We start from the raw sequence: 18,894 nt of genomic DNA, 5'->3' as shown, positions 1-18,894 counted from the left end.
TGTGTTTCACTTAGTTGCCCTATGCTTTTGTACAGATGAATCACTCATTTGAGAAGCTACATTCCCAGTACTTGTACTAGAAGAGAACATGCAGGTTTCAGGACAATATTTTTAATTATATTTCTTGTAATTTATATAGCGGCAGTGCAGTACACAGGTTGGTCTAACTCTCTTTAGCTCCTACTCGTAGATAGACCCCTGCCTTTGGAGTGTGGCAGTATCCGCCACAAGTATGTGAAGAAGATGCAGATGTTGCCCTGGTTTGTATTTGAGGGCAGGACCCAGTACCAATGTTTCCTCTACTTCTTGGCAGCTCCTGAAAGGGGCAGTTGGGTAGAAGGGCAAGTTTCCATCAATGGTGGGTGATCTGATGACCAAAAGTAATACCCCCCAGTAAACGCTAATATAGCGTACTAAATAAGAGAATAAGAAAACTTATTTAAAATTAGTTTTAATTACTTTTTTAAATACTATAATATTACAAGTCCACCAGTAAAATAGATCGTTATAAACACCAATTATAGGCACCAATGAAAGAATCCCTCTATTACCCCACTGTCCATATAGATTGCGCCACTCAGACCCCCTGTAGATAGCGCCACACAGACCCCCTGTAGATAGCGCCACACAGACCCCCTGTAGATAGCGCCACACAGACCCCCTGTAGATAGCGCCACACAGACCCCCTGTAGATAGCGCCACACAGACCCCCTGTAGATGGCGCCACACAGACCCCCTGTAGATAGCGCCACGCCGCCCCCTGTAGATAATGCCATACAGCGCCCTTGTATATACTGCCACACAGCAATCCCCTCTCCCTTTGTATATACTGCCACACAGTAATCCCCCTCCCCTTGTATATACTGTCACACAGTAATCCCCCCTCCCCTTGTATATACCGTCACACAGTAATCCCCCCTCCCCTTGTATATACCGTCACACAGTAATCCCCCCTCCCCTTGTATATACCGTCACACAGTAATCCCCCCTCCCCTTGTATATACCGCCACACCGCAATCCCCCTCCCCTTGTATATACCACCACATAGCAATCCCCCCCCATCCCTTGTATATACCACCACATAGCAATCCCCCCCCCATCCCTTGTATATATTGCCACACAGCCCCCTAAAAAAAACTGTACTTGTACTTACATTGCCCTGCGATGGACGGAGCGCAACACTGCCTCTCGACCGAGACGCATGCGCAGACCGGCGTGATGTGACGTCATCACGCCAGCCTGCGTAGGGTGTCTTCCTACCGCCTTATAGGCTGCAGGCCTAATGTTGCCTGCAGCCTATAGTATTGATTTGTATCTGCGTCCTGAGGACGCACATACAAGTGAATGTGGCTGTCGCTAGCACCGGAGCCCCCTCCGTTGCAAACGACGCCACTTCATCCGCCCGCCATCCATGATAGTGCGCGAGCTTTAAACTTTAGTGAGCGGGCGGGCTGTGGAAGGTGCGTGGCCGTGCAGCCGCACACCTTATAGGGAACACTGCCCAGTGCTACTTCTGGAATAACAACACACATAGCCCCTGTGGTACCATACTACCATGTAGGCACTCCGTGTGCGTCCTTTATAGAACCAGTCAGAGTTGACCATTAAAGATAGAAAGACAGAAATACTGAACTGTAACCAGCCAAGTTGCTACGTTTATCTTTTTTGCGTTCCTTTCTGATTCATTTGAAAGTCCATGTTTAATGTTGGGAACTAGCGACAAACCTGTGAGCAATATACAAAAACGTATTTAGATCTCTTTCTATACAGACTATCAGACATATCAGTCAGGCTGAATTCACACTGCATTTGTAGTTTCTACTTGGCGTATGTGTCGTGGAAGCTCCATCCACTAATTCACTTGAATGGGGTCGGCTGTAGTTCCCACTATGCAGGGAAAGGTTAGAAGGGGCTACAGAGCTAAATTCGTGCTGAAGCCCCTTTATGATCAGTGGGGGTTGGACCTCTGGTACCCCCATCGATTCTATGAATAAAGTGATGACATATCCTAGCGAAATGCCACCACTTTGAAATAGGAATAACCCTTTAAGTGTTTTGTTTTTTTTTTATAAGTAGGGAAATGTCACAATTATCTGATCTATTCACACACAGACTTATGTACTTCTCCACAAAGCACTGTGGCGACATCCGTCCTATACACTGCGGAAAATAACTCCACATCATCTGTACTGCATCCATGGATGCAAGGATTCAACCATTTACACACGTAGGAAAAGCCGTGGGAAAAAAAATATTTTAATTGCTTTATAGGCATGTAATGTATGTGCAAAACTATGAAAAAATAGCAACTAGCAATATATAGGAAAGTAGCTGTTCATATTTACTAGCGTGCTGAATGAATATTGTACAAGTCCTCACAATCCTATGTTTAGTGCAGTCAGTATGTACAGAAGGAGAGGCAGATAGCACCAACGTATGCCCGTCTTCCTCGCACACAAGCCCCTTCAGGCTCCCTGTGTCCCTTACCCACAGCTACCTCTGATCTGTGCTCGCTGGACATGATGTAGCTAAACACATGAACTGGATCCATTAAAGATTTCAGTAGCTGGGACTGGTTTATCTTGTTGCAGGCTGATGATATTTGTTCTGTAATAGATGTAGGGCTTCTTTTTCCACCTAGCATAGTGTATTTTTCAGTTTCAATGGGCAGCATGTGGCAGGGATTTGTGGGCTGCTGGCAGAGGGCACTTGCGTTTTTCTCATATAGTGCAGCTGTCCCAATGACCACATTCTACTACATGTCTGTAGTGTTTGGACATTTCCAGCATCCGTGTACAATACAACTGTAGTTTAGTGGTTTCACTGTACAATAATTCCTCTCTTCTTATAATGGATATCAGCTCCAGCTATAGGATCTAGGAAGTGTGCGGTCAGACCGCAAGATCAGGAAGGGAACGATTGTAGGGGGAACAGGAAAGTAATGTGAAAATAGAAGTGTTTTCCTTGTGTCAGGAGAGAGTTCAGCTTCCATTTCACTCCAGCTCCGGTCCATTGTAGTTCAGTATTGTCTGTTCTTCTTTTTCTAATTCTTAAGGGTATGTGCACACACACTAATTACGTCCGTAATTGACGGACGTATTTCGGCCGCAAGTACCGGACCGAACACAGTGCAAGGAGCCGGGCTCCTAGCATCATAGTTATATACGATGCTAGGAGTCCCTGCCTCTCTGCAGGACAACTGTCCCGTACTGTAATCATGATTACAGTACGGGAGAGTAGTTCCACGCAGAGGCTGGGACTCCTAGCGTTGTACATCACTATGATGCTAGGAGCCCGGCTCCCTGCACTGTGTTCGGTCCGGGACTTGCGGCCGAAATACGTCCGTCAATTACGGACGTAATTAGTGTGTGTGCACATACCCTAAAGGATATTTCATCGGATATGTGCCTATCCATTGAATATTTCAAAATTCTACTCGCAAAATTATTTTCCGAAAGCATTTTGGGTAAGCAGATCAAGCATTGCTGTTTTTAAAGTAACTGATACTCATTGGTTACTTTAGCATTTTCCCGTTCGAACACCGTACGATGTCACTTCTAATGTTAGTTTATGGGGGCACATTACATTGCATGTGTGCCTGTGATGTCATGTGTCCGCAACTTGCAATTATTGCAGATCACATTTGGTTTTCCTCCCCGTACCTACAGCAGTCACAATAGGCAGATCGCATTGGAGTTTGTGTTCACGAGCATTACGTTGCCATGAATCCCTGGCCTTAATGAAATGCTGTCATATGGCCCTTACCAACAAAATGACCTGCATCCACCTGTAACTGAACATTTTAGTAGGAATGACTATTCCCCCCACTCACCTGATAATAATATTACCATCAGGGTTGGCATGCGTTGCAGTTAGGCCTCATTTACACAGTGCAGATATGGTCAGTGTTTGGCCCCCTTCACCTGGGTTGGAAATGCTGTGAATTACAGTACAAGTCATCCGGATGAGATTTTAACAATAATCATCCACATGCTGTGGAATCTTTTCTGCACATAAATCAGAACATGCTTTGGATTTTCGAATCCGCAACATGCTCATTGTGTTACGGATGTTCACAGCGGATTTCCCACTTTTCAATGTCGAAGGGATAAAATCAGCAATGGATCCACAGCATCATCCGCACGTAACAAACGCAGGTTTCGCTGTGAATTCGCTGTCAAAAAATCTGCAACAAATCCGCCACGTGTGTGGGTACCCTTTTGCATCCATTTTTATGCCAAAAACAGAAGTTAATCCGAAATGCTGAGAGAACTAGAATGGAAACATTTATACTATATATATATTTTTATTTATTTTTTGCATCCACGTTTGTTTTTCGTTTTAAGAAAATAAAAACAGATGCAAAATATTGATCAAGTACACAAGTGTGAATGTGGCCTAACTCAGAAATTCTCATTGCATTTTATGCTACTGCAAGCTCCGGCTACCATGAAGTTCCAGTGCACAGGAACAGGTGCAGGGAAGAGACTGCCCAGAAACAAAGAGCCATCATTTCTCTGTGAAATGCTGTCTGGCAAGTGAGGTCACTGGAGAGAGCTTTGGCCTCAGGCGCAGCCCCCGGCCATGCAGTAGAGATGTGCAGGCTGTTATTGTTTATAGTAACACACTGTGAACATTCAGGATTCTCTTTGTTTTCATTTTACCCTCTCTACTTCGATTTATTTCTAGAGGCAGATGTATTGATCAGAACACTTCTTGCCTTCTTCATGCTATGAAGTAATCTAGTTCTTCTTTATCTGATTAGTGATGCCACATTGATTCTCCGTAACCAGGTCATAAGTATTACCAGTTAGATCTTTTCTCTAAGGTCACTATTGAACATTACATTAACTTTTTTTCTGACTACAAATCATCCATGCTTAGAATCAGATAACTTGAAATGAACTTAGACGGAAATGTTGTATTACTTATATAGTATTCAGAATTGATCACCAAAAGTCTGAGGGCTGACAGACACCCTTGGGCATCTGTAAGATTGCCAGCAGAACCTACTCGGATTAGCTGGTTGTCAACAAAAGTCTTTTCAATACCAGTAGTAAATCTAAAAGAGTTCGTAAAGTTAACCCCTCTTTATATACCTCATATGGGAGGGATCCCCCTCCATGAGCCAGAATGGAGAACGGCTATGTAAGAGCTGCTCCAGGTCTGGCGAACCTTTTATATTTGAATGGCTGCCATGTGGTACTATTTCTCCTGCAAGGGCTGTAACTATTACAGCTGTCCGCCAAGGGGGTAGAGGATCTGAACCCGCAGTGATGTGCTGATCGCTGCGCTGGCTTCTATTTAAAAAGGTAAAATTATCAACTGAACCGCTTCAAAGCAACTGCCATGTTTACACTCAGTAATGTAACCTTGCTTCAATATTCGACCGAAACACAGGATTCTTTGGTAGATAAGTCCTGACAACAGATGGAAATGACTTATTTCTGGGTGTTTCAGTGCAGGTAAAATATTTCACATAGTGCACTGCAGTCTGATATACTGGAGTCTCCTGACAATGCAACGAAAGCTCTCCAGGCTTTTTGCCATAGCCGTGCCCTATGTGTTTGCATAATAAAATTAGATGGATTTGAGTATTTTATTATTCAGGTATCTGAACTAGATGGGACATGCAACTCTGGCAGAACTGCCCCCTAAGGGCTTGTCCACACGCATCTGAATTGCTGCGTATTTTCCAGAATTGCGGACAGAAAATATGCAGCAGATTACAGTAGCAGCAAAGTGGGTGAGGTTTATCAAAGGTCATCCACACGCTGTGTAAAAATTCTGAGCTGAAATTGACCTGCAGTGCATATTTTTCGGACCGCAGCGCGTCATATCCTGCTGCGGAAAGTGGACTGAATTGCTGCATTTTTCAGAGGAGATGTCACTATTTCCTAGCCTTGTGAAAAATGCAGCAAAATCGGCACCATTTTCTGCAGTCAAAAACGCAGAAAATGGTGCATTTTTGCCGCAGCGGAAAGTCTGCTACTTTCAACGGAATTGCTGCATACATTTTCTGCAGCAGTTCGCAATTCCGTTATGTGTGGATAAGCCCAAAGACTGGATTCCGCGCCTATATCTTGGCAGAATCTGATAACATTCAGCCAGCAATGCATGTGAATGGGGTATTTTTTACACCATTTACACTTTCAGGAAAATATCCACATGGAATATTAATGCGCTGTGGATTATAAATTTGTTATTGCTACAAATTTTGCTCTAATAACCCGCTGATTAGCTTCACTGAATTACAACAGGACCGATACGATGGTCCGTTCACTGTAGAGATCCAGGTTTCAGCCATAAATTTCTGCCGTGAATTTTCGGGGGAAAATCCAGTGTGCCGTGTGAACATTGCCTAATGCTGAAACGAATTGCTTAGACCGGGACCTACCTGTCCACTGCCACCATAAACCTCTTATGAGAGTGTTTGAAATGTGTTTTACAAGCATTTGTTTACTTAGATTTGTCTCCCATTAAAGTCAGTAGGAACGAATTACTGCAGGAAAAAGTGCAATGAGAATATCATAAATACTCCTTTACTAACATCTGAATTCTGCATTAAAATGTTGCAAATTAACCAACAATAAGTTCTGTGTGATCCGGAACATGAAACGAGATAAAATTCCAGGACAAAGATTTATTTATATTCTAAATGAAGTCCTCCATGTAATAGTTGCATACAGTCCTGGCCAAAAGTTTTGAGACAGATACAAATTTAGATTTTCCCAATGTTTGCTGCTTCAGTTTTTATAGTGGCAATTTGCATTAACTCTAGATTGTTATGAAGAGTGATCAGATGAATTGCAAAACCCGTTTTTCCAAATGCCCCGCTAACATCATTTCAGTGATCTTCTCGCTAGCTCAGTAGAAAGTGTTAATGAGGACAAGGCGGCTGATATCACTGTCATGCTGATTGAATTATAAGAGCAGACTGGGTTTTTTCAAGGCTATGTAATCCGTGTGTTTTGTGTAACTTTGTATATACTTTTTATTAAAAATGTGTTCTACTTTTATAGATACAGCTGCCCTGTATTCTCTATGCAGAGCAGCTGTATCTAGTGCTATTCACTGAATCAGTCCGTCCCGCAGACCTGACTGGTTTAGTGTCGGTGGGTCCAAGCAGGATTCACCTGTAAATTATCAAGTTATGAAATTAGATATGATAGATAACCGCTCGATCCTTCATGTCAGACACACAGGATGCGCCGACACTGAACCCGTCACACTGATGCACTTTTTTATTGAAAAAAAACTTTTTTACTTTCAAAGGTTTACATAGCCTATAAAAGGGGAATGGTGCTTGAATCATTGTCTTTCTCTGTTAAGTTAGCCATGGTTACCTCCAAGGAAACTCATGCAGTCATCATTGCTTTGCATCAAAAGGGCTTTACAGGCAAGAACATTGCTGCTTGTAAGATTTCCCCTAAATCCACAATTTTTCGGATCATCGAGAACTTCGAAAGGGGTTTAATTGCTTCGAAAAAAAGGCTTCAGGGCAACCAAGAAGATCCAGCAAGTGCCAGGACCGTCTCCTAAAGAGTATTTAGCTATGGGATCGGTTTAACACCAGTGCAGAGCTTGCTCAGGAATGGCAGCAGGCAGGTGTCAGTGTATCTGCACGCACAGTGAGGCGAAGGTTTTTGTGGGCTAGCCTGGTGTCAAGAAGGGAAGCAAAGAAGCCACTTCTCTCCAAATTAAACATCAAGGACAGACTGACATTCTGCAGGAAGTACAAGGATTGGACTGCAGAGGACTGGGATAAGGTTATTTTCTCTGATGAAGCCCCCTTCAGACTGCTTGGGACATCTGGAAGAATTATTGTCCGGAGAAGAAAAGGTGAGCGCTACCGAGAGTCCTGTGTCATGCCAACAGTAAAGGATCCTGAGACCATTCATGTGTGGGTTTGCTTTTCATCCAAGAGAGTGGGCTCACTCACAATTTTGCCTAAGAACACTTCCATGAATAAAGAATGGTATCTAAACATCCTCCAAAGGCAACTTCTAGCAATGATCCAGGAGCAATTTGGTGATGAACAATGCTTTTTCCAGCATGATGGAGCACAAAGTCACAAGGCAAAAGTGATAACTAAGTGTCTCGCTAAACAAAACATTAAAATTTGGCCCAGAACCTGATACCCAGTTTGCCAGGGCAAAATGAATTAAAAACACTGAAGCAGCAAACTTTGTAAAATCCAAAATTTGTGTCCGTCTCAAAACATTTGGCCAGGACTGTACAAGAAAATAAAAGTGAAGCCTCTTTGGAAAAGAACATTGTAACTTCTGTGTGGCTTTCAGCAAACCCACCCACTGAGCACAGTATATGTTCACTTATGTGTATGCTTTCTATTATAGAATAGGATCTGCGATTTATTTAATTGGCAGACGGCGGTAAGGAGCCTCGTGCCTGGCCCCTGTGAAATGCAGTGTTATGGAAACCTAAAACTGTAAATTGACGTACCTCTTGGGAAATCTTGGCAGACTCTCTTGTTCTGAGGCCTGTTCTAAGTCTTATTGAATGCAGCAGGGCTGTTGAACTGACGCATGAGGACATCCAGCAATGAGTGAAACACTGAGGAATGCGCTACCCCACAATCTTCTGGGAAAGTCTTACACGATTAATCCAGAGCAGGGTATTGCTGAAGTGAAGCTCAACATTATTCTGACTTCTCATGGCCAAGTCACACCACCTCCACTGTCAGCTAGAGATCCTCGGCTCTCTTAGGGCTTGTCCACGCGTAACGGAATTGCTGCGTTTTCTTTTGCGTATGGAATTGCGGAGGGAAAATATGCAGCGGAATACAGTAGCAGCAAAGTGGGTGAGATTTAACAAATGTCACCCACAGGCTGCGTAAAAATTCAGTCCAGAAATTCACCTGCGGTGCGTAATTTTATTTCTGCAGCGTGTCTAGTATTGCTGTGGAAAGTGAACTGGTTTCCTGCGTTTTTATGGTGTACTGCAGAATTTGTTGCTGAATTTCTTACAGGGGGTGGAAATTACATCACAGGAAGAAGACCTATCACCATCACGCAGCCTTTGAAAAAAACGCCCCAAAAATCTGCACTATTTTCTGCAGTAAAAACTAATGAAATGATGTGGATTTTCCGCATCGTATTGTCTGCTAGTTGATGCATAAATGCTGCGTAAATTTTCCACAGCAAATCCGTTACCTGTGGACAAGCCCTTAAAGAGGCTCTGTCACCAGATTATAAATGCCTAATCCCCTACCTAATCTGATAGGCGCTGTAATGCAGATAAGTGGTTTTTATTTAGAAAAACAATCATTTTTGAGCAAGTTATGAACAATTTTAGATTTATGCTAATGACTTTCTTAATGCCCAACTGGGAATTTTTTAACTTTTTCCCAAGTGGCCGTTGTAAAGAGAAGTGTATGTCGCTGACCAATCAGTGACCAATCCGCGTCATACACTTCTCTCCATTCATGTTTAGCTCGTTTCACTACACAGCGTCATCTCGCGAGATCACACTGTGCTGTCACAAACTCCCACAGTAACTTTACCAAAGTGTCTTGAGAGTGAATAGACATCACCTCCAGCCAGGATGCGATGTCTATTCACAGTCCTGACACGTCGGTAAAGTTTCTGTGGGACTTAATCACAGCACAGCGTGATCTTGCGAGATCACGCTGTGCTGTCATTCACTGCGTGATCTCGCGTCCCAAAGAAACATTACCGAGTGTCGGGAGTGTGAATAGACATTGCATCCTGCCTGGAGGTGATGTTTATTCACTCTCAAGACACTTCAGTAAAGTTACTGTGGGAGTATGTGACTTCACAGCGTGATCTCGTTGTCGGCAGCACATCTCCCTGTGTAAACGGAGACACGCTACCGACATGATAATAATGTATGGAGACAAGTATCTGAGCAACGCCCACTCGTCCCCATCCATAGCTCCGTGTGACAGGAGCAAGCGAGCGCCGATCAACGATGTTGCCTGAGCTCCTGCTGGGTTGGAATTTTTGTAATTGTGTTTAAAAATGTAAGTAAAAAAAATAAAAAATCCGCTCTAAAGGCCCTTTACACTGGCCAATTATCGGGCAAACGAGTGTTCACAGAATGCTCGTTCCCGATAATTGCCCTGTGTAAACGGGGCAGCGATCAGCAGATGAATGAGCAAACGCTTGTTCATCGGCTGATTGTATCGTTTTAAATGGCCAAAATATTATCGTTGTTGGCAGCGCATTTCACTGTGTAAACCGTGAGACGTGCTACTGACATTATAATAATGTATGGGGACGAGCGATTGGAGTAACGACCGCTCGTCCCCATACATTACTTATCACAGCTCCTTGTGAAAGGAGCAAACAAGCGTCGATCAACGAGCTGCGGTCAATGTCTTTTCTGTATTGTTTGCATTTATTTTATAAAGTGCAGACATATACTATAGCACTTCTCATATATTTATTTAGTATTGATGATCTGTTCCCATCTGCGTCCTTATTTCCGTTTTTCTGTTCTGTCATACGAACAGAAAAACTAAAATAAAAAAAGTGCTGGATCTGTCCCATGAAGGACATCATTGACTTTAATGGGTACTGACGGGTTTCTGTCGTTTCCCCGGATAAAATAGAGCAGCATGATGCACTATTATATGCGTGATTTTTGGCTTCATCTGCAATGAAGGCTCCAAACGAAGCCTCAAATGCAGATGTGAACAAAGTTCAATCTTATAGGGGTTTTCCAGGTTATGCAGCTTGAAATATATTTTGTTATAATTGATCATTATGTTAAGCAATCTGCTTGCTGTCCGTGAATGGAACACTAGATTTAAGCATATTCCATTTCAGATCTTCAGAATGGTGAGGAATTGAAATGCAAAGTTTATTAGGAAGTTGCATAACTTTTCATTATACAGTGAATAAGTGGTAATAATATTAAATCCCCTTTAACCCATTCCGACCCTTTGCTGTAATAGTACAGTGCTGGTAGTTGTCCCGAACCACTGTACTACTACAGCACAATGATGGCGCATGAACAGGGGCTGTGTCTGTGTGTGTCCGCTGTAGTATATAACCAATATCCCACTACGATGGCCAGGATGAAAGATTACCGCGATTCTAGTCAATTAACCTCTCTGATGCAGCGGTTAGTAGCGTCCGTGGTACTTAAGTGGTTTAACAGATAGGTTGCCATGGCAGCTGGAGGCCTAACAAAGCCCATCAGGCCTGCCATGTCAAAATGTCTATTCGTGTAAGGGTATGTGCACACTCACTAATTACGTCCGTAATTGACGGACGTATTTCGGCCGCAAGTACCGGACCGAACACAGTGCAGGGAGCCGGGCTCCTAGCATCATAGTTATGTACGATGCTAGGAGTCCCTGCCTCGCTGCAGGACAACTGTCCCGTACTGTAATCATGTTTTCAGTACGGGACAGTAGTTCCACGGAGAGGCAGGGACTCCTAGCATCGTACATAACTATTACGGAGGTAATTAGTGTGTGTGCACATACCCTAACACTTTCAGGTATAATGTATTGAAATTTATTATAGAAGTAATCGCAGGTTCAAGCTGTACCAAAACAGAAAAGTTAACTTTTTTCCCCCCATGAAGTGCTTTTACGTAGTGACACTAAACATATTTGGTATTGGTGTAATTGTACCAACCAATAGAATAAAGTTACCATGTTATATATACTACGCGATGAACGGCATAAAAAATAAAAAGCACAAATAAATGGCATAATTGCTGTTAGGCCCCATGCACACGAACGTGCTTTTTGCGGCCGCAGTTGCCCCGAAAATCCACGGGAGACTTACGGCCCCACTCATGGGCCCATTCACACGACCGTGGTTTCCACGGTCCATGCATGGCCCAGGAGCCTGGAAGAACAAACGTGTCTTATTACGGCCGTGATGTGCGGTCCAGTCTCATAGGAAATAATGGACGCGGCAATGGCTACGGTTGTGTGCATGAGGCCTAAGTTTGTTTTTCCCCATCACATTTCCAGACAAAAAAGTTTATAGCAGTTAATAAAGAAATTATATTTACCCCATAATGGTGCCATTGAAAATACAACTGATCCTGCAAAAACAAGCCCACATACAGCTAGGTCGAATAAAAATAAAGACTCGGAATGCGGCAATGCGAAAACATTTTTTTCCAAGAAAAGTTATTTTGTTGTGCAAAAGTTATAATACTATACTAAACCTATTTGGCATCTCCGTAATCGTAAACAACTTCCCAAAAATCGTAAATGCCAAAAAACATTCCCCCAATCCCACCCCGCCTGGTGAGAAGGCTGTTGACGAAGAACGAATAGAGAGGTGTCCGGACTTACAAAAACAGCAGAGCTCACTGTATTACACAGTTTTCAGAACTCCAATAGATGTAAATGGGAGTTGCAGAAACAGCGGAGCTCAAGAAGCTCTGTTGTTTCCTTAATACCGACCACCTCTCCATTAGTTTTCTCCGCCTGGATGCGCCTGAGGGGGGGGGACGACGACAGCATCTCAGGCATTTATGGCATATCCTGTCGATTTTACATAAATGTCTAAGATGGAGATTTCCTAAAAATGATTGTTGTGCCTACTTTGAAGGGCTGCTCATCGATGGAAAAGGTAAGTGCAAACATGATCATCTCTGGATGTCTATTGATCAATCTAACCTCATTTCTATTAGTAAGCAAACAGCACCACCTGTGCCTTATAGAGCCTTGTGCTGGTTTGGAGCAGCCTGGGATTGCTGTGTCATTACTGCCCTCTAGTGGACGAAACTGTACAACTCTAGAGCAACTTTGTACTTCAGAAGTCACATGAGTGTTGAGTGTTTGCCAGAGATCAGAGATGTTATCTTTACCTGATTACTTTGTCTATTTTCCTTGGAAATTTTTTTTATTGCACACAAATGTCACCAGGTCACACACAAATGAGAATATCTATGTCACAATTATTTCTGAGTAGCTTGAAATGTATAGTAAGACATGTGAGGAATCTTAAAAAGGCTCTGTCACCAGTTTATCAATTCTCTATCTCCTAACTAATCTAATAGGCGCTTTGCTGCTGTGGTTTGTTTTAAAAAAATGTTTATTTGCAAAGTTATGAGCGTTTTTTTAAATCTGCTAATGTGGCTCTAATAGCCAAATAGGGGGTGTAATGTTTTCTGTATGACGCTGTCTAATCAGCATACAGCTTCTCCCCCTTCCCTGCCCAGCAACACAGTGATCATATAGTATACAGCTTCTATTCCCGACTGTGCTTTCAACTGGGGATATCTCCAGTTGTTTCATCCTGGTGTTATATGAAAGATTAGATCAGAACCGCTGTTCTAGGTGGTCCACAGCCCAAGATATGGCTATTTAAAGTGATCCTCAGTCTCTCACACTGTGTGAAGCAGCTTCTTGCTGATAGGACAGTGTCAGAGGCTGTAAAGGCTCGTTTACATATTTAGAAGAAAAGCTCATAACTTTTAAACTAATAAACGTTTTGGGACACAATGTTCACCAGCGTTATCAGTGTGACCGCGTCTATTAGATTAGCTAGGAGATTGGGCATTACTAAACTAGTGACAGAGCCGCTTTAAAGGGGTATCGCATTGATGGCTCCGTGTGTTCTATTTGTAATATCACCATGTTTCCAAATACACAGAATTTTCTAAAAGTGCTGTTTCTGAGTACTAACCCAGCCAAATAACCAATGCTGAGCCATTATTTACCCTTTGTTGCTACTGGAAACCTCCTCAAATAGTTCTTTGCTCGGCGGCTGAGCATGCGCAGATCCTCCTGCTTTATTCCCATTCAATGGCTGGCTCTCCCTGTGCAGGGAAACTGTGCACGCGTTGTTTCCCATCCTCTATGTTGAGTGCTGCACTTTGCCCTGGCCCTCTGCTTTCAGTAGGCGCCGCTAGGAGGACGACGCAGACTGCTTCTGAAAAACGTTGTTTTCCTGTGTAAACCGGTAGTCACATGAGGAACAACGGAGGACCGCCCGCTGTCCTGTTGTGCAAATAAGCTCGCAAACGGAAATAGCAGAGGAAAATTAACAAGAAGCAAAAGGCATTGTAAATTTATTTTGGCATGACGAGATATGTATTGTAAAGTTACTTAGGAGGACTTTCTTAAAAAAAAAAAAAAAAACTCTTTATTTTCGGATAACCCCTTTAAGGGCTGGAACCGGATCCGTGCAGTATGCAAACTGATCTTCTTGCATTTAACCACAGCAAAACGTATCAAGTGCCTTGAAGCTAGTGAAAGTTCATTGTGTTGAATTGGCTCCTGTTCACGCCATTCACCCATCTCAAGCACATTCCGGAGTCATTTCACTGTCTGCAGAACATGATACAGAGTCTAATCCAATAGACAGTAACTTCTGACCTTGGAGTAAACCCCATTCCATATGAAAAGATCCCTCTAAACGTTCACATGACTTACTACCTGCAGCTGTTGACCGTGGAAGCATTTTACACATCTAACCTATTGTCTTTTTTGACTATATTTCATTTGTTTCTTTCTGATTGCTTTGCTTGTCCATGTGTAAAACCCATGTGGGGTCTGATCTCTTAAAATTCTGCTAAATAAGTCTGTAGTCTTGTGACGTCCTGAATGAGAGCTTCAATCTCCATCTGTTCTGTAAGGCAAAGACATTCAATAAAAGTTGTTACCGCACAGATCTGTTGCTGCCTGCGGCACTGGTGTCACTACACAGTGGCGGTCAGGAATTTATGTCAGTTCAGCGCAGTTAACAATCCTTGACAGTCCATGAACTGTAAGGAAATGCTAATAAAACCAGACAAGGGAACGTATTCATCCACTGAACACAAAGATTTGGGCCGAAGAAAGACACTTATCTGCAGAAAGACTTCATTTCCATCCCACATCTGGCCTTAGCCGGTGGAGCGATACACATTTGCATATTCTAAAAGTGTTGTTGTTTTTTTTTATTATTATTATTCGGAGGTAGTCTTATGGTTAAATCGTTGTGTTGTTTTTTTTTGGGGGGGGGGGGGGTTTGTAACTCCCTAAGGCTATGTATAGTTTGCCTTAAATCAATAATCACGTTTTTAGCATGCATTTTTTTGTTTTGGTAGATAAACTCCCATTGAGAGACATGGGTTTATCAACAAAAACGCACGCTAAAAACACAACAAAAACGCACAGTGTGGACCTAACCTAACTACTAGCCAAACATAGATCGCAGATACATAGACATGGTAGTTCAGGTTTATCAACAACCAGTATGAATACACAGCTGCTATAAAGTGAAGGTGTACCAAAGGTAATAGTGAGGGACAAGAGTCCCCACTTCCTAAAAGACTAGGAAGACCATACAAATACAAGTGTATAGTAATATGGTATACCGGTTGTCGTCTTGGTCGGTATAACATATTATTATACAGATTTGGACTCCCACCGATCTGATATTTATGACCTATTCTAAGCATAGTCACAGAAAACCCCTTTTAAAAGGAACATGTCAGCAACTTTATGCTGCTCTCTACTTAATCACAGCACCTCCATCGCGCTGCAACGATGAAACTGCCAGTTCTCCAAAATGACATAACAGTCCCACATAAGTGACAGACTTCTGAAACATAGATTTCAAAGGAAAACAACCCAAAAAGTTAGTCTCCTACTATTGTGACTTGCATATTGTATGCGAGTTTGATTTTTAATTTTGCATGAGATTGTTTCACAACACCTCCTGCACAATATGTTTCCTCGGTTGTGCACAGCCAGAGCTGACTTTATACACCGTTCAGCCATAACATTAAAATCACTGACCGATGGAGTGAATACCATTGATTATTTTGTTACCTGTCAAGGGATGGGATATATTAGGCTGCAAGTGAACAGTCCGTTCCCAGTGAGCCGGGGTTAGTATCTACCAAAAGTGGTCAAAGGAAGGACAACCGGTGATCCGATGACAGGGTCATGGGCACCACAGTTTCAGTGATGCGCGTGGGGAGAGAAGGCTGCCTGTTTGGTCCGATCCGACAGAATGGCTATTGCAGCACAAATTGCTAAAAAATTGAGTGCTGGCTATGCTAGAAAGGTGTCGGAGCACGCAGTACATCACTACTTGCTGCGTTTGGGTCTGCGTAGCTGCAGACTGGTCAGAGTGCGCATGCTGACCCCTGTCTATCGCGGAAAGCGCCTACAATGGGCTTGTAAGCATCAGAAATGGAAGAAGGTGGCCTTGTTTGATGAATCACATTTTCTTTTGCATCATGTGGATGGCCGCGTCACTTACCTGGGCAAGAGGTGGCACCAGAATGCACTATGGGAAGAAGGCACGCAGACAGAGGCACTGTGATTCTCTGGACAATGTTCTGCTGGGAAACCTTGGGTCCTGGCATTCATGTGGATGTTACTTTGACACATACAACTTGCCTAAACATTGTTGCAGACCAAGAACACCCCTTCATGGCAAGGGTATAACCTAATGGCAGTGGCCTCTTTCAGGAGATTAAAGTGCCCTAACATGCTGCAAAAATTGTTCAGGAAAAGATTGTGGAACATGACCGAGTTCAAGGTGTTGACTTGGTCTCCAAATTCTCCAGATCTCAACCTGATGGAGCATTTGTAGGGTGTTCTTGCAAAACAAGCCCGATCCATATAGGCCCCACCTCGCAACTTACAGGATCTGCTGCTAACCTCTTCGTGTCAGATACCTCAGGTTCTTGTGCGGTCCATACCTCGACAGCTCAGGTGGTTTTCATCTTCTGGCTGAGCAGTGTGTCACTTTACTTCCTGCTGTTGTGAAACCTTTATGTCCTATGCTGGTGTGTTGGGCTATATATGCAGTGTGATTTTCCATTACAGGACTCGTTCATAATATAAACTCCCTATTATTGTTCCAACTGATCCTCCACCATGTCGGACTGAACAGTTTATTTGGTGGTTACCGTTTTGGTGGTCTATCGGGTCTCGCTCATTTGTTAGGAATCTAATTTGTTTTATGTATTCTAATTTATTTATTTATAGCTCTGGTGTGTACATGATCTGGTCTCCTCAGAAGTATATTATGTACTCGCGTTTTCAGTGGTTTACTTTCACTTCATTTTTTTCAAGCCTTTTTTTGCCCATCTTTTTCGCTGCGGTTTTCACTTATGTTACTTTAAAGTCTATAATAAAATATGAGCCTACATACAGTGTTGCACTTTGTGTCGTTTTTGTAGTGTTTTGGAGGGGCATAGGTGATTATTACAAAATGCAATGTTCTCTAGATATGGCGTTTTTTTCTTGATTTTTTTATTTTTTTTTCCAGTGTATTTTTTTTCCCATAGGCTTCTCTGTAGTACTTTAAAACGCAAACAAAAAATGCATGTGCAAAATGACAATGAATAAAAAATGCCACCAAAAAAACGTGTGTAAAAACCACCATTAAAAAGCTTAAAACGCCACAACAAATCCGACCCTGATTCCACTTGAAATTTCAGCTGGAAGTTTGCACCAATCTGTGTCTGATTTAGTGCAAATTTTGGTCTGGATTTTCCGCCTCAAACTAACCGCAGAGGGATAGAAAAAAAGTGATCATTATTATACTCCCCTCCCCTGGTCTCCCGTAGCAATGTGTCTGAAACTCTGGGGGAAAAGTGTATGTAAAGGAGGCCTTAGGAATAAATAGCAAGACAGCTGAGGTGTTTGGATAGTTTTGTGTAAATGTCAGCGCCTCTGTAAACCCGGTGATATATACAAACTTTTGTTGCTTGACTTTACTGTCACTTAGGGCTCATTCAGACGAGCGTAATCCTCGTCCGTGTGTTGTCCATTGAAATAACGGACAGCACACGGGCCCATTCCTTTGAATAGGGCTATTGAGACATGCATGTGTTTTCACGCAGAGCGTGTCCGTTGCGTGCCCGTTGCATGCCCTATACTGGTTTGTTTTTACACACTGGGAGAGTGTCCGTAGTGTGCACAGATATAAAGAGTGGAGAAATACTGATGGATTTGATGTCACGTGTGTTGGTAGTATGGCCGGCAGGACATGTCCCAATGCGTACATGCCACACGGCACTTGCTGTCTTTACACAAACACAGTCCATTATTGCTCCATTTCTAGATAGGAATGAACAAAGTTCTGTGCTCCTGTAATCAGACCCTGAGCTGGGAAAGATTAATAGGGGTTGGGCTCCTGATTTGCTCTGGTTAATGTTACACACAGAGATAAGATAGCAGATACAAATGTCCCTGAATTCTGGCTGCTTATCACTTGTGGCTCATTAATACTTCATTGTTGTTGGATTTAACAAGCCTGCGTATTCTGAGATAAGTTTCTCTCCAATGTGGAATAATCACCTCGCGAGTTACCAGCTTCATTTGCGTTTCCACCTTCTCTGCAAACACGCGCCGTATAAAACAGGTAGGTAGCTGATGTTTGTTTATTTGGTGGGGTCAGTGGGCTGTTTTGTCTACAGGTCTCTTCTGAAATATGGAACACACATAAAAACAAATGAGGTGTTCCGGGTGTTCTTAAATATGGCGTTTGTGTCACTTTACTGAGATAAACATGATCGTAGGAGCACCGTATGTAATTCTGGAGGTAAAGGTCCTGAATGTACAATGCTGAGATCTGCCATGTCCTGTAAAGGTTTCATATCTTTGTAAGAGGTTGTTTACCCTGCAGAATGATATAAAAGTTTACAGCATTCACAGATTGTAAAAGTGAAAGATTACAGGAAAATCTGTTTTGCGATAACGTCCCTGGTTTTGCAGGTGAATGTGTTATAACTCCATGTTCTACTGCTCAGGGCAGGTTCAGGCACCAAGGGTGGTCCTATATTTTGTTTAGAAATATCTTCTGTCGTTATTTTGTTGGTATTTATTATAATACATGTTCCATGGTTATAATGACGCATAGCCTTCTAGAAGTTTTAAGTCCGGCTGACTAACCTTTAATATAGCCTTCACTAAGTCAGCAGAGCTTATAT

General features: G+C 42.7%; 1 protein-coding gene across 12 annotated transcripts in view; it reads left to right on the top strand.

The window, feature by feature from the left end:
- FBRSL1 (fibrosin like 1) overlaps positions 1-18,894 on the top strand; it is a 539,464-nt gene that overhangs the window by 219,774 nt on the left and 300,796 nt on the right. Inside the window, exon 1 of one of the 12 annotated variants that reach the window (XM_075832838.1) lies at positions 18,210-18,326. The exons of the other annotated variants lie outside the window; for them this stretch is intronic. The gene's annotated coding sequence lies outside the window, so the exon portion shown is untranslated. Of the gene's footprint in view, positions 1-18,209; positions 18,327-18,894 lie in introns of those variants that run through there. 12 annotated transcript variants of the gene reach the window in all.

Source organism: Rhinoderma darwinii, chromosome 1 (genome assembly GCF_050947455.1).
Source record: "Rhinoderma darwinii isolate aRhiDar2 chromosome 1, aRhiDar2.hap1, whole genome shotgun sequence".
NCBI lineage: Eukaryota > Metazoa > Chordata > Amphibia > Anura > Rhinodermatidae > Rhinoderma > Rhinoderma darwinii.
The sequence above is the reverse complement of the archived record's forward strand: the minus strand, read 5'-3'. Positions and strand labels throughout refer to the sequence as shown.